Here is a 12905-nt window from a genome sequence, read left to right as displayed (position 1 = left end):
TCCACTGGGGCTCAATAAAATCAATGTTTCCTTTTAGGGGAGGGACCATGGCTCAGCGGCAGAGCATCTGCTTTGCATCCAGAAGTTCCCAGGTTCAATCATTGACATCTCCCGATACAAGGAACAGGTAGAAGGTGATATGAAATACCTCCACCGGAGACCCTGGACAGCCATTGCCAGTCTGAGTAGACAGTACTGACCTTGATAGATCAATGGGCTGACTCAGCATAAGGCAGTTCCTGTGTTCATACTTGCCTGTGGGTAGCACATACCTCCTCAACAGGACTGCTGAGTTCTGATGACCCACATACATGCACACACGCACACACTTTACCTTGGTTATTGTTATTGGCATCAATGCCTCCAAAACTGTAAATATACAAGGCATTTCTAAACAATACTACAATTGGAAATCATGTTGGCAAGAGCTGTTAAAGCAGATGGCAGCAAATGAGAGCCACATGAATCCCCAGACCTGTTATGGAAATGCATTCAGGACTGTGGATCTTTCATGGATTTATGAAACTGCTTTCATTCTCACAACCTTCTTAAAGCTTTTCTATCACAGAAAGGAAGGAAGGAAGCAGCATTCCCTGTAGCTGTTTTCCAGTTCCCTGAAGAATCTGTGCGGCAAGGAGACTTTGTTTTATTTTATATGAAAGGTCATTTTTTGAATGTTCCTTTTTCTACATTTGTTTTTGAAGCTAAGTGTACTATCCTGGCTCCAAATTAGTGTATTAATGCATCTAGTTCAAGAAAAAGGCTGGGAAAGGGGGCAATTACGCAGAGTGAAAGTGGAAAGATCTGTCCCCACACAGAAAACCTGGCAGCCTTGATTGGGTGGGTGTGTTTTAAGAGTACACACAGGTTAATTTACTTCCTATATGGCCCCATGAAAATTTATGCCGCCATTTGTTTAAGTAGGGTATCATCTTGTTTACAACCCAGGTAACCATCCAGGGCTATTTTCATGTTATCTTTCATCATCAAGAGAGTCAATCTATAATATTCAGGCAGATTAAAATCCGAATTGGGCAGGGGGATGGGGGGGTGTCTTGTTTTTTGAACAGCAGACTAATGAACTGTTTGAGTCAGATGTGCTGCAAAAGCAATTACGCACCATGATAAATGGCTTCTTCAGTTTGGTTCCAGGTGCTGCACCTGATGCATAATGGGAAAACACAGAGAATAAATGAACAGTTTCCCTTGTACATAGGTTATGAGTGAACAAAATGATCAGAGCCATCTCATTCCATTCCTCCAATCATTTTGCATTGGCAATTAATGGGTTTAAGATGCAGCAATTTCTGTTACCATTTGGTGTGTGTGTGTGTTTGTGTGTGGAGTGTGCTTTAATGAAAACAAAAGGAAACCCATTTCTAAAAGGCTTGACTGTTCGGTATGGTGTGCATGAAATTTAGCCATCCTTCAGGCTCATAAAGGCTAGGGCTTCCGCACATCAAATCCAGTGGTATACACTGGCAGTAAAATTACAGAATAATAACTCTTGGCACTGCACCTGTGATTATTTTGTGCAGTAACACGCCTGCCTTTTCTCTTGATTTCACTCTGTCAGGCTGAGATTGACTGCTCAGAAATAGTTGAGAGATACTATACCCATGGAGATCTAACATGGAAGTAAGCACAAGGTATGACAGGAGTTCTTTTCCTTCCATAGTGATAGATGTGCCAGAGCAGATGCAACCCTCCCAATCGGCAGAGTAAAATAGGCCACTTTGGGCAGCAGATTTGGAGTGCTATGAAAATGGCGCACGGTTGAATACTTAATTTTTCAGGACATTTTTATTCATCTTGCTTTCTCAGGCATTTCGATTCTGTCCTTCCTCCAAGTTGCTCAGGACATAGTGCATGGTTCTTCCTTGCCGATTTTATCCTCACAGCACTTCATGGGGAGCGAGAGTCTGTGTAGCCCAAGGCCATCCAGTGAATGCCATGGCTCAGGGAGGATTTAAACTCAGGATTCTCCAGACCTAAACAAAATCATCTTCATTTGTCTCTGAAAGGCAAATGAAGGGGAGCACTGACCAGAGCTGGTGGCACTACAATCTTATGCAGAGATGCTACATTCTAAGTCCACTAAACACAAAGGACATAGATGGAAGAGAGCATCACATGACCTGCTCTGGCTAATTGCTATTAAGAGCCTTTACCTTACTAGTCAATCCCCCCCACACACACACACACACAAGTTTCTTCTTTGGCCAGAGCTGGAGAATAGGTGACACACTGGGCTGTGGCTCAGTGTGGTAGGACATCTGCTTGGCATGCAGAAGATCCCAGATTCATTCCCCGGCATCTCCAGTTAAAGGGACTAGGCAGGTAGGTGATGTGAAAGACCCCTGCCTGAAACCCTGGAGAGCCACTACTGGTTTGAGGAGACAATACTGACTTTGATGAACCAAGGGCCTGATTCAGTATAAGGCAGTTTCATGTATTCATGTGTTCACATGCTGAATTGTTGCCTGCCAAGCCCAGAAGCCTCTGCAGGCAAGAGATCTGATATACCCTCCACAAAAACAACTCCCCTTCGCTTCACTAATGTTACTTCTCTGGAGTGTTTCACTCCAAGGTGGAAGTCATGGATGACTTTAATGGATGACTTTGGAGAGGGGCCGTGACTCAGTGGTAGAGCTTCTGCTTGGCATGCAGAAGGTCCCAGGTTCAATCCCTGGCATCTCCAGTTAAAGGGACTAGGCAAGTAGGTGATGTGAAAGACCTCTGCCTGAGACCCTGGAGAGCTGCTGCCAGTCTGAGTAGACAATACTGACTTTGATGGACCAAAGGTCTGATTCAGTATAAGGCAGCTTCATGTGTTCATGTGATGTATTGGCCAGAGAGAGTTGGTCCTTAGCTGCGAAATCTATGCAAGCATGGAGATTCAAGGTTCACTATCAGTTTCAGTCACAAAGATATTTGTTAGGCGAGTAACAACTCATGGCTTGGAGGACTACGGAAAGAAGCTATCTGTTTGGCCATCTAAATGGGCAGAGAAGGGGAACCCAAACTGTTCTTCATGCCCAAGGAGTTTTAGTTAATTCCACAACATCTGCTTTGTCTGTCTTGTGCTTGTCCAACCATGCACTATTTCAAGATCCTCTCAAGCGTATAATAAATAGAGTTCCAGTGAGCTGAATCCTTCTGCTACAGCTGATATTATAGGAAGTGGTTCACTTCTTTGTCCTCTGCTTATTTGGAATACCCTTGGTCCTTTGGTGGAACAGCTACTTTACAAAATGTACAAATAAAACTGAACCAATAAAAAAACGAGAAATGGGGAGAAAATATCTACAACTACTTCATTTCTTCAACGGCAAAAAGTAGATATGGGCTACTCAGCTAGGCTAATTCAGAAACATTTCCTCCTACCTTTTCTTGAATTTAGGAAACTGAATTAGAAATCATATTCACAAAAAGTTCTTGGTTTGAGAACTGAGTTCTGTTTGAAGATACAGAAAGGAAAATATGTGCACCCAATTAAGCACAGTTGCCAACTCTCAGAAACCTATAACATCAGGATAAAATCCATCTTGTAGCAAAACAGAATCCAATAAATGGATATTCATTTTATATTCCAGATATGGCCATTGCAATGCACAACTCACTACATAAAGGTCAAAGTTGAGCAGGGAAATTCTTAGTAGTATATGCTTTTTTCAATATACCAGACTAGAGATTTAATGTTCTCCACCCTTTTAATTAATTCCTACAAGTAAGGCTACTTCAGACTACGGTTGCCAGGTCACCCCTGGCCACCAGTGGAGGATGGGGGGGAGGGTTGCCATATCCAGGCTAGAAAACTCCTGGAGATTTGGAGATTGAACCAGGGAAGGACAGGGACCTCAATGGAGGACAATGCCATAGATTCCACCCTCCAAAGCAGCCATTTTCTTCAGGAGAATTGATCTCTGTAGTCTGGCGATGAGCTGTAGTTCAGGGGGATCCCCAGGTCGCACCTGTACACTGACATCCCTACTTCAGACTGACTTAGTCCTATATAACCTGGCAGTTGCCCATGCCACTTGTTCCCATTCCTGTCTTCATAGGTTATGACACATTGATGTCCATATGAGGAGGAACAACTTATTCTCTGCCCGTTGAACCATGCCCAAATTTCATTTCCTCCACAAACTTTTCTGGATCATCACTGCCCAAGAACTATGTAGACACAGAGAGATATCAACAGCCAGAGAAGATGCAGGTAACAGGAAGAAAAGCAGGTAAGCAAGGATCAGTTTTGTCACCCAGACTGGAAGATGAAGCCAATGTCACCACTCCTATGGCCGCAGAACACAGCAGAAAATAGTGGGGTGGGACAGTTCAAGGTCAGAAGCATCAAAGAAGTATCTAGTTCCATGCTAAGACGTGGCACGTCAACATTCGGTGCCTCTACGGCTTATCTGGTAGCTTCACAGCGTCAGGAGCACTTCTCCCCTACTGTCTCTACACACAAGTCTTGTACTGAGCAGACTTTTCCCCTGCTGTCTCATAGCAGAGCTGACTGGAATTATGGATGAGGAAACTATTAGAGTCCCTTCATGGTGGATTTCCAAATGGTTGGTGCTTCAATCCTTGAAGCTACATAGCTGGTTATGTCCTGGATCACCTTACTCCCAAGGTCAGGGGGATGCTTGTCTGTGGTGTTTGGAGAGTGGCTTGAAGTGCCCACTGTTCCCTTTGCTGATTTGATGGTACAGCAAATAGATAATTGATGCCTGATGTAAGTCTGAGTGCCGCCCTCGGGGCCCTTCTCTCCTCTCCCAGACTCTACAGCCTTAGAATTCCTGGCTTGAATTCGGGCTACCAGGTCCCCTCTTTCCTCTGGAGGGAGGCTATGGGGCTGCGGTTGGGATTGCGTGCACACGTGAGCGTCACTTCCGGTTTACAACCAGAAGTTCCACTTCATGAGGGGCCTTTTCCTCTTAGTTTGAATGGTAAAGCAGCCCTTTGCCACTCAAACTAAGAGGAAAAGGCCCCTCATGAGGCAGTACTTCCGGTTGTAAACCGGAAGTGCCGTGCGCGCGGTGTGTGCGCACACATGCACGTTTGCCCGCTGACCCTCAGGTGGTCGGCGGGCAGAGGGGTGAATTGCCAGGGGGTTGCCTGCCACCACCGGGCACCTGGCAACCCTACTGGCAACCCTAGTCTCATTTGATAGAGAGTTCCCTGGTCAAGGACAGCCAGATACTTTTTGGGCCAGGGACCACCAGGAAGTTGTTACCTGCTGAGCGTAATGCTCTTTGGGGGGCATTTCATGTTCTATTCACTGGTCACAAACAGGGAGCTGATTTTTCAATGATCAGTTTGATTATCATCACTCTATTTGTTGTTCCTTGGCAGGCAGCTTCATTGTATTCCTTCCTAACCATGCAGAAAAGTGTCTTTCCCTGCATGTATGTTCTCACCCAGCCCATTTGAGGTCTATTATTATCTCCCCTTCCTTGCAGCATTACTGCTCAGCTGGCAATAGATGGTCAATTAAATCAGCCTCAAATCATATAAATGACTCATAAATAAATGCAGTGTTTTAATGAAACCCTATCCTTCGGTGTTCATCTAAGTAGTCCCTCGTGACGATAATTGCTGCCAGTGTTCGAGGCAACAGCATCTTTGTGCATGCACAGTTTTGCAAAATCCCAATGCAAACCTCTACATTCACAGCTATTTGGCATAAACTGAACAGGCTGGGCAATGGGCTCACATCTGGTTGACACCTTCAAACACAGAAAGTTCAACTGTTCAACCCATTTGTGGCAAACTTCACAGCATCCCTAATATGGGCCCAGTCCACATCCCTACCACCAAGGGCAAAGGAAGGCCTGGTTTAGCAGTACAGGGTAACTCCAGCTGATAGAGGTCAGTTCACCTGGAGAAAATGGCTGCTTTGGCAACTGGACTCTAGGGCATTGAAGTCCCTCCCCACCCCAAACCTCACTGTCCTCGGCTCCGCTCCCAAAATCTCCAAGTATTTCCCAACCCTGACCTGGCAACCCTACTTACGGCCAGTGCTTAGTGGTGGCAGGTTGGAAATGAAATATGGACCTTTGTCTAGATAATGAGTGATAGCAGCAGCTAATAGGCCCTTTGAAAATCTAGCTGGAATGTAATGATCTAATACCGAGTGCAGACTTTGCTTCAAGCCTATGGAAAGTGTTTTTTAAAACAGTTTTCCTCTTTGTGGAAGGCATAGAAATAACAAGAAGGAAAACTGAAGCTACTGCTTATCCTCACTTAAGGGCCACATGTTAGGGATTCTGTGCAGAGGGTAACTAAAAAATGTCTGTGCTGGAAATGTAGATGTATAAGTTAATGATAGACCAGGGTTTCATATGTCATTGCTGACAGACACCCATGGCCCTTTTGCTTGCTTCAGGTCACATATGACTGCTCCATGATTCATGATGTGCCATTTTTAGAACACTGTTTTCATTGCAAACTGTTTCCCTAAGAAACAAGCTAAAACTTTCACCATGTTTCCCTTCCTTTTTTGAAAAAGGTAGTTCTTAGAAAAGATGGGGAAAGATCAAATAGCAACTGAATTAGGGTTGCCCACCTCCAGGTACTAGCTGGAGATCTCCTGCTATTACAACTGATCTCCAGCTGATGGAGATCAGTTCACCTGGAGAAAATGACTGCTTTGGCAATTGGATTATATGGCATTGAAGTCCCTCCCCTCCCCAAACCCTGCCCTCCTCAGGCTCCACCCTAAAAACCTCCTGCCAGTGGCGAAGAGGGGCCTGGCAACCCTAAACTGAATACACTCTTCCACTCTACACCAAGAAATGGCACTGTCACCTGTTCTTTAATAGTCAGTTGGAACAGGTAAAGCACCAAGCTTCTGGGGGACAGGAAATTCCATGAGAAAAAGTTCGGCTGAAGTCATGGAAGGTGGACCACAGGAAGGAGGATAGCTGAAGGCAGGGAAAACCAAAGAGGCAGCTGGAAGACAGAAGAAACCTTCAAACGCGGTTTTGACAAGGAATAGTTGGGTGATTTTTATCGATAGAGTAAGGTAGGGAAAAGGGGGGAGGTGGCATGGTATAGCCCAATTTTGTCAGGTCTCGGAAGCTATGCAGGGTCAGTACTTGGATGAGTGACCACCAAGAAAGACCTTGCAGAGGAAGGCAAAGGTGAACCATCTCTGCTTCTCTCTTAAAAGCTTCTTGCTGGGGTCTCCATAAAGCAGTTGTGACTTGATAGCATAAATGTATGTGCATAAGGTAGGAGACATGAAGGAGGATAAATTTCAGGTATTAATTCAAAGCAACAACAAAAAGAACAAAAAAAAAACAAAGAAGGACTTCTCTGACTGAAGTCTTCTAAGAGAAAATGGGAAGCTACTCGGAGATAGCATGGATATATGAAAAAAGAATTATGCCAGGCCATATAGTTACTTTTGTTGACAAAATAATTGATTTGGTTAATGAGAGAAAACACAGCTAAACTGGGATTGGTTAGAAAAACCACAGTGACAGATATATCAGCATAGAAAAAAGTGGTTCCTATGAGCAGTCTGCAAAATGAATCCTACTTCCAAGGCTGTTTGGTTCCTCCATCATGGCTAAGATCAAGGAGTGAATAATACTATGCAGATAACAGTGCCACTTTCAAGAGCCTCGTTCAAATTTGTCCCTCAGATTTTAGAGTTGCAGATCACATATAATAGGTATCCTTTGTTACTTTGTTTTCTGTTTCCAAATTTTGCGCCCAGCAACGTGCACACATATGTTTGCTGCCAGTTTCAACGTGGATGGGTCAAAGCCTGGGGCTGTAGTGAGATCCAAAGAGAAGCATGTAAACGGAGTCACAAATTGGATCAAAACCCTAAGAACCAGCATGATGTAGTGGTTAACATGTTGGACTAGGATCCGGAAGACCCAGGTTGAACTCCCTATACTGCCATGAAGTTTTCTAGGTGACCTTGGGGCAGTCACACACGCTAAACCAAACCTAATTCACAGGGTTCTTGTGAGGATAACATGGAGGAGTAACAGAACAATGTACACAGCCCTTAGCTCCTTAGAGGAAAGGTATGATAAAAAATGTACTAAAAAGATAAGTAAACAAAGAACATGATGTCAAGCTGCTACATTTCCCTGACACGAAATCCACAAATGTTTCCTGATTACTGGGGCCTTTAAGCATGGGTAGTTAGCTTTGCAATCACCACTGGACTGCTTCAGAACTCCTATCCCACTTGTCGATCAGATCAAGGCAACTTACGTTGCAATCCCCCCCCCACCCTCTATTCAGCTTGGTTACTTCCGGTTTAAACCTCCCCCAAAAGTGTGTGTGTTTATCAATTCAATCCCACCAACTTTTCTGCTTTGAGTGTAACATGGCCACTCAGTTCAGATCTGATGAAGCATCCCACTGCAGGGCTGGGGGGTGGGGGGCGCTGGTGACATAGTTAAAAAAATACACTAAGCCAATTACAAAGCAGTGTTTTCAGGGGGAGGGACTCAGAAGCTCTGTATTTTCAATGGGGATGCATAATTGATCACAAGATACGACTGAAATTTCTTTGTGACTGAAAGCCCTTATGCACAGAGTTCTGAGAATTCAGGTGAGAAAACTGCACATCTAGACAGCGACAATCCCAATGCAAACTTTCCATGCATAAAAATGTTGCCATTATATGACTAGTTGCACAGTCCACCAGAGACCTTTCCTCTGAAGTTAGTACTGAGGCAATGTTGACCTTACTTAGTTCAAAAGATCTAGATCACAACAGACATAGGTATAGCTGCAGGCCTCTTTTTAAAGGACCAGAAAGCAAAGAAAAATGGAAGAAAATGGCAAATCTATATGGGATTTGTCATATCTTTATAGAAAGTCTGTAAAATAACGTTCTCCCCACACATGGTAGGTGTTCGTATTTCACTTCACATCTTTTTATAGTCTAGAGATGTGCTCATTTCTCTTTCATTTTAACTCAAATGTGCAGTTGCTATGGAGATCCCTAGATCATGCAAATCTAATGTCTCCACTCAAGATTGTACTTAACTCATTGAAGTTTGTGGACCTACAACACCCATTATGCAGATAGACGTGGTGTGAAACACCAAGTCTCTGAATTGAGGACTTGGAATGAATTGCACCACATGAATTTCTTAGTGCTGGCAATTTGTTTATCTCCTAAAACATTGGGTGGAATCATAGCCCCATGAAAGATAAACCCTGTGGCAATATGTCCATTGTTTTAGGAAGGTCTGGTTTTCTTCCACAATGAAGTATGTGCATGTGGAGATATAGATTCTACCTCTACTTTCTGTTGATGGAGAAGCACTTCTGTCATTGAAAGAAGGGGGCGATTTCTGCTGATTCTTGCAGACCCCACACACACTTTGCTCCATGCTATGCATGAAGGAGCATTGACTCCCAGGAACAAAAAATAGGGAGGTTCAGTGGACTGTAGTGTGAGGGGGAACCAGGAAAGTTCCACTCTATAAGCCTGGAAGGTTCCTGGCTTTGAGGGTGTCATTGGAGGAGTGGTCCCAGCTGGCTAGAGCTGGACCTAAGGGTGGGGACAGGATACATACCACAGAGAATCTTGTGTCTTGTGATACTAGTCATGATGCATAACTATTCTCTCCAGGATCAGAGAAGCATGCCTATTATATTAGGTGCTCTGGAACACAGGCAGGATTGTGCTGCTGCAGTCATCTTGTTTGTGGGGTTCCTAGAGGCACCTGGTTGTCCACTGTGTGAACAGACTGCTGGACTTGATGGACCTTGGTCTGATCCAGCATGGCCTTTCTTATGTTCTTATGTAAGCCATTATATGCAGAAAGAAATCAGCTTGTGAAAGCATGGGCATGTCTTGTCATATCCAGCATATCTGTCAACTCTAGGACACGCTTCTGCTTATGAATTAACCTTGAGTGGCAGATCTGCCACCAAGGCTCAGCTGAAGTATGTACACAGGTAATTAACAATGCTATTATGGATAGCTGATTTTTCCATTTGTTTGATGAAGGCAGTAGCTTTAACGCTCAAGCAATAGCCATCGTAGTTCTCAATTAAAATGAGCTCTAGTAACTCTCCAGCAATTAACGGTCAAATGGTTAATGCAGCAAGGTCGACATTTTGAAGACACATGAAAAAATGACAGCCTCGGGAAGAAATGATCAGAGCAGCAGATTATTATAAATGCATTAATAGACCTTTTCAGACATTACAACCACATGGAAGCCCACTAGGGTTGCCAGGACCCTCTTTGCCACCGGTGGGAGGTTTTTGGGGTGGAGCCTGAGGAGGGTGGGGCTTGGGGATGGGAGGGACTTCAGTGCCATAGGATCCAATTGCCCAAGCAGCCATTTTCTCCAGGTGAACTGATTTCTATCAGCTGGAGATCAGTTGTAATAGCAGGAGATCTCCAGCTAGTATCTGGAGGTTAGCAACCCTAGAGCCCACCAATGGGAGCACAGACTATCCATGATGCTCCCAATACACAGAGTCACCATTTCTCATGTAGAGGACAACACAGAGATTTTTTTTTTAATGTGGGTACAGCTTCGGTGCACACTATGCTGAACCATGAGAGCTCAAAAGAGAAGCTTCCCAGCTTTGCATACTGTAATGGCATGGCTCAATACATTGCATTCATTTTATGTAGCTGGCAGGCCATATCAATGAGTCCATTAGGAAAGGAAGAGAAATGCATTGCCTGCAATACAGAAACATGCCCAAGTGTCTGATGAAACCCCCCACTTCCTCAAAAAAAATTATGTTCAGGGGGACAAGGTGGACTAGGGAAGCATTTTTTCCCTGTAAGAAATTTCAAGCTTGCAAATGTCAGGGACCCTACTTTAAAAAACATCTGAGGCATTAAAACTCAAGTATTGTTATCACTCTGGGTAATGGCACAGCAGGATTCCAAGCAGGATGAATATTATTATAGGCTGGATGCAGCCCAATGCATAGAAATATGCATGGTGTCACTCACTGATTTGCTCACACCAACTTATGGAAATGCTGAAATTGTTCATTACCTAGAGGACTGAATTTTGGTACATGCTTAGGCAAAGATGCCATCATTACAAGGCAGGTCTGAAGGGGAGGCATTTGTACATTTCAATGTGAAAACAGGGCACACATATTATATCCAAAATTATTCAGGCAACAACAACACTCCAGGATCCCTTATCAAATGCCTTACTGAAATCAAGATAAACTATGTCCACAGCATTCCCCTGATCCAGCGAGGTAGTAACTTTCTCAAAAAAAGGAGATGAGATTAGTCACTGTCTGACATGACCTGTTCTTGAGAAACCCATGCTGGCTCTTAGTAATCACAGCCATCCTTTCTAAATGCTCCAGGACTGACTGACTGATGCTTTGTTCTAAAATTCTTCAAGGTATAGACCCCAAGCTGATGGGTCAGTAGTTACCCAGATCCTCCTTTTTCCCCTTCTTGAAGATGGGAACCACATTTGCCCACCTCCAATCTTCTAGCACCTCACTCAGTTTCATTTAAAGAATCTAGGTGTTTATCTACTACCCACATGCCAATCCTAGGCTGCAACTCCTTTCCCGGTGGTCTTCCATCCAAGTGCTAACCAGGGTCAACCCTGCTTAGCTTCAGAGAACTGATGAGATCAGGCTAGCCTGAACCATCCAGGTCAGGACATCTTTACTTGGCAGTTAATCCCAGTCTCTGTGCTGATCCGTTATTTATATATTAAATTATTTCTACCCTGCCTTCAAAATGAGATGAAAGTTAGGGGACATTATTCCTCCTCCTTTGTTTTAGATTAATGGTACTTACACCATAGCATGCAGAGAGCCACATTTGCAAATAACCATCAACCAAAAGAGCCTTGTGACTACTGTGTGCCACCTTACCATGCACACATACAATAAGATATAAGTATTAATATTAAATGTACAACTATAACCTTTTCCGCTACCAGCGTACCTCTGACCATTCATGGTTGTCTCTCTTGATCTCTGTTGAACCTTAGCTTGGATATCTGGAGTGAGACGATGGTCTGGCAAACAAGCCTTCTATTGTAGGATATTCTTGCAGGCCATGCGTGATTGGTGGGCATGCCCAGGTCACAAGGTCATCGCTTGCAACAGCTTTCTGCACCTTGTCTTTGGAAGGCTCCTGGTCAAAGTCCACTTTGGATACTGGTCACGTAGAACTGTGAATGATTAAAATCCTTGCCTAAGCTAATCCTTTTACCAGAGAGTGTCTTCCCGTAAACTCTGTCATAAGAATAGAATACCCTATTGTTTTGTTGTTCATTGTCTGATGCATAATAAAACTGGGAGGTTGTTCGATATACGGCAGAACAATCTTCAGCAAATCAAGACAGCGTTGTGTCTTCCCTTCATCTGGCGTCCGGAACAGGGACCTGCTGCAAGCCCTACTTACGACGCCCGGCGAGGGCTACAGGTGCACCCCACATTCTGCTTAAGAATCCCGGTAAGTATGGGCTCCTTCTTGTCTGCTGCACAACAGAGACATGTGGAGGAATTGGGTTGTCTTTTAGAAAAGACTGGACAGAGTGTATCCTGCTCACAGCTTTCTCAGCTGGTCCGAGAAGTAGAGGAGCAGTGTCCTTGGTACCCTGAACAAGGATCCTTAAGATTGGGAGACTGGGAAAAAATAGGAAAGGTTCTTCACACTGAGCCAAAGGCATCCATTCATACTCTGCAACTTTGGCATTTGTGTCGCTATGCTATTGAGAAATTTGGTCCTTCTGACAGTCCTCGCCTTGCCTTATCAACTATTCCCCCTCCACCTGAGTATCAATTACCTTCAGTAGCTCCTCTGTCAGCGCCTCCTGAGCGCCTGGGTTATCCCCCAGAGGAAAAAACAAATGCAAGGTCTCTAGGTCCTGTGATAAAAAGTGCCTTTCAGCAAATGGTGGAAGGAG

This window comes from Euleptes europaea, chromosome 2, assembly GCF_029931775.1.
Source record: "Euleptes europaea isolate rEulEur1 chromosome 2, rEulEur1.hap1, whole genome shotgun sequence".
NCBI lineage: Eukaryota > Metazoa > Chordata > Lepidosauria > Squamata > Sphaerodactylidae > Euleptes > Euleptes europaea.
This window is presented reverse-complemented; position numbering follows the sequence as displayed.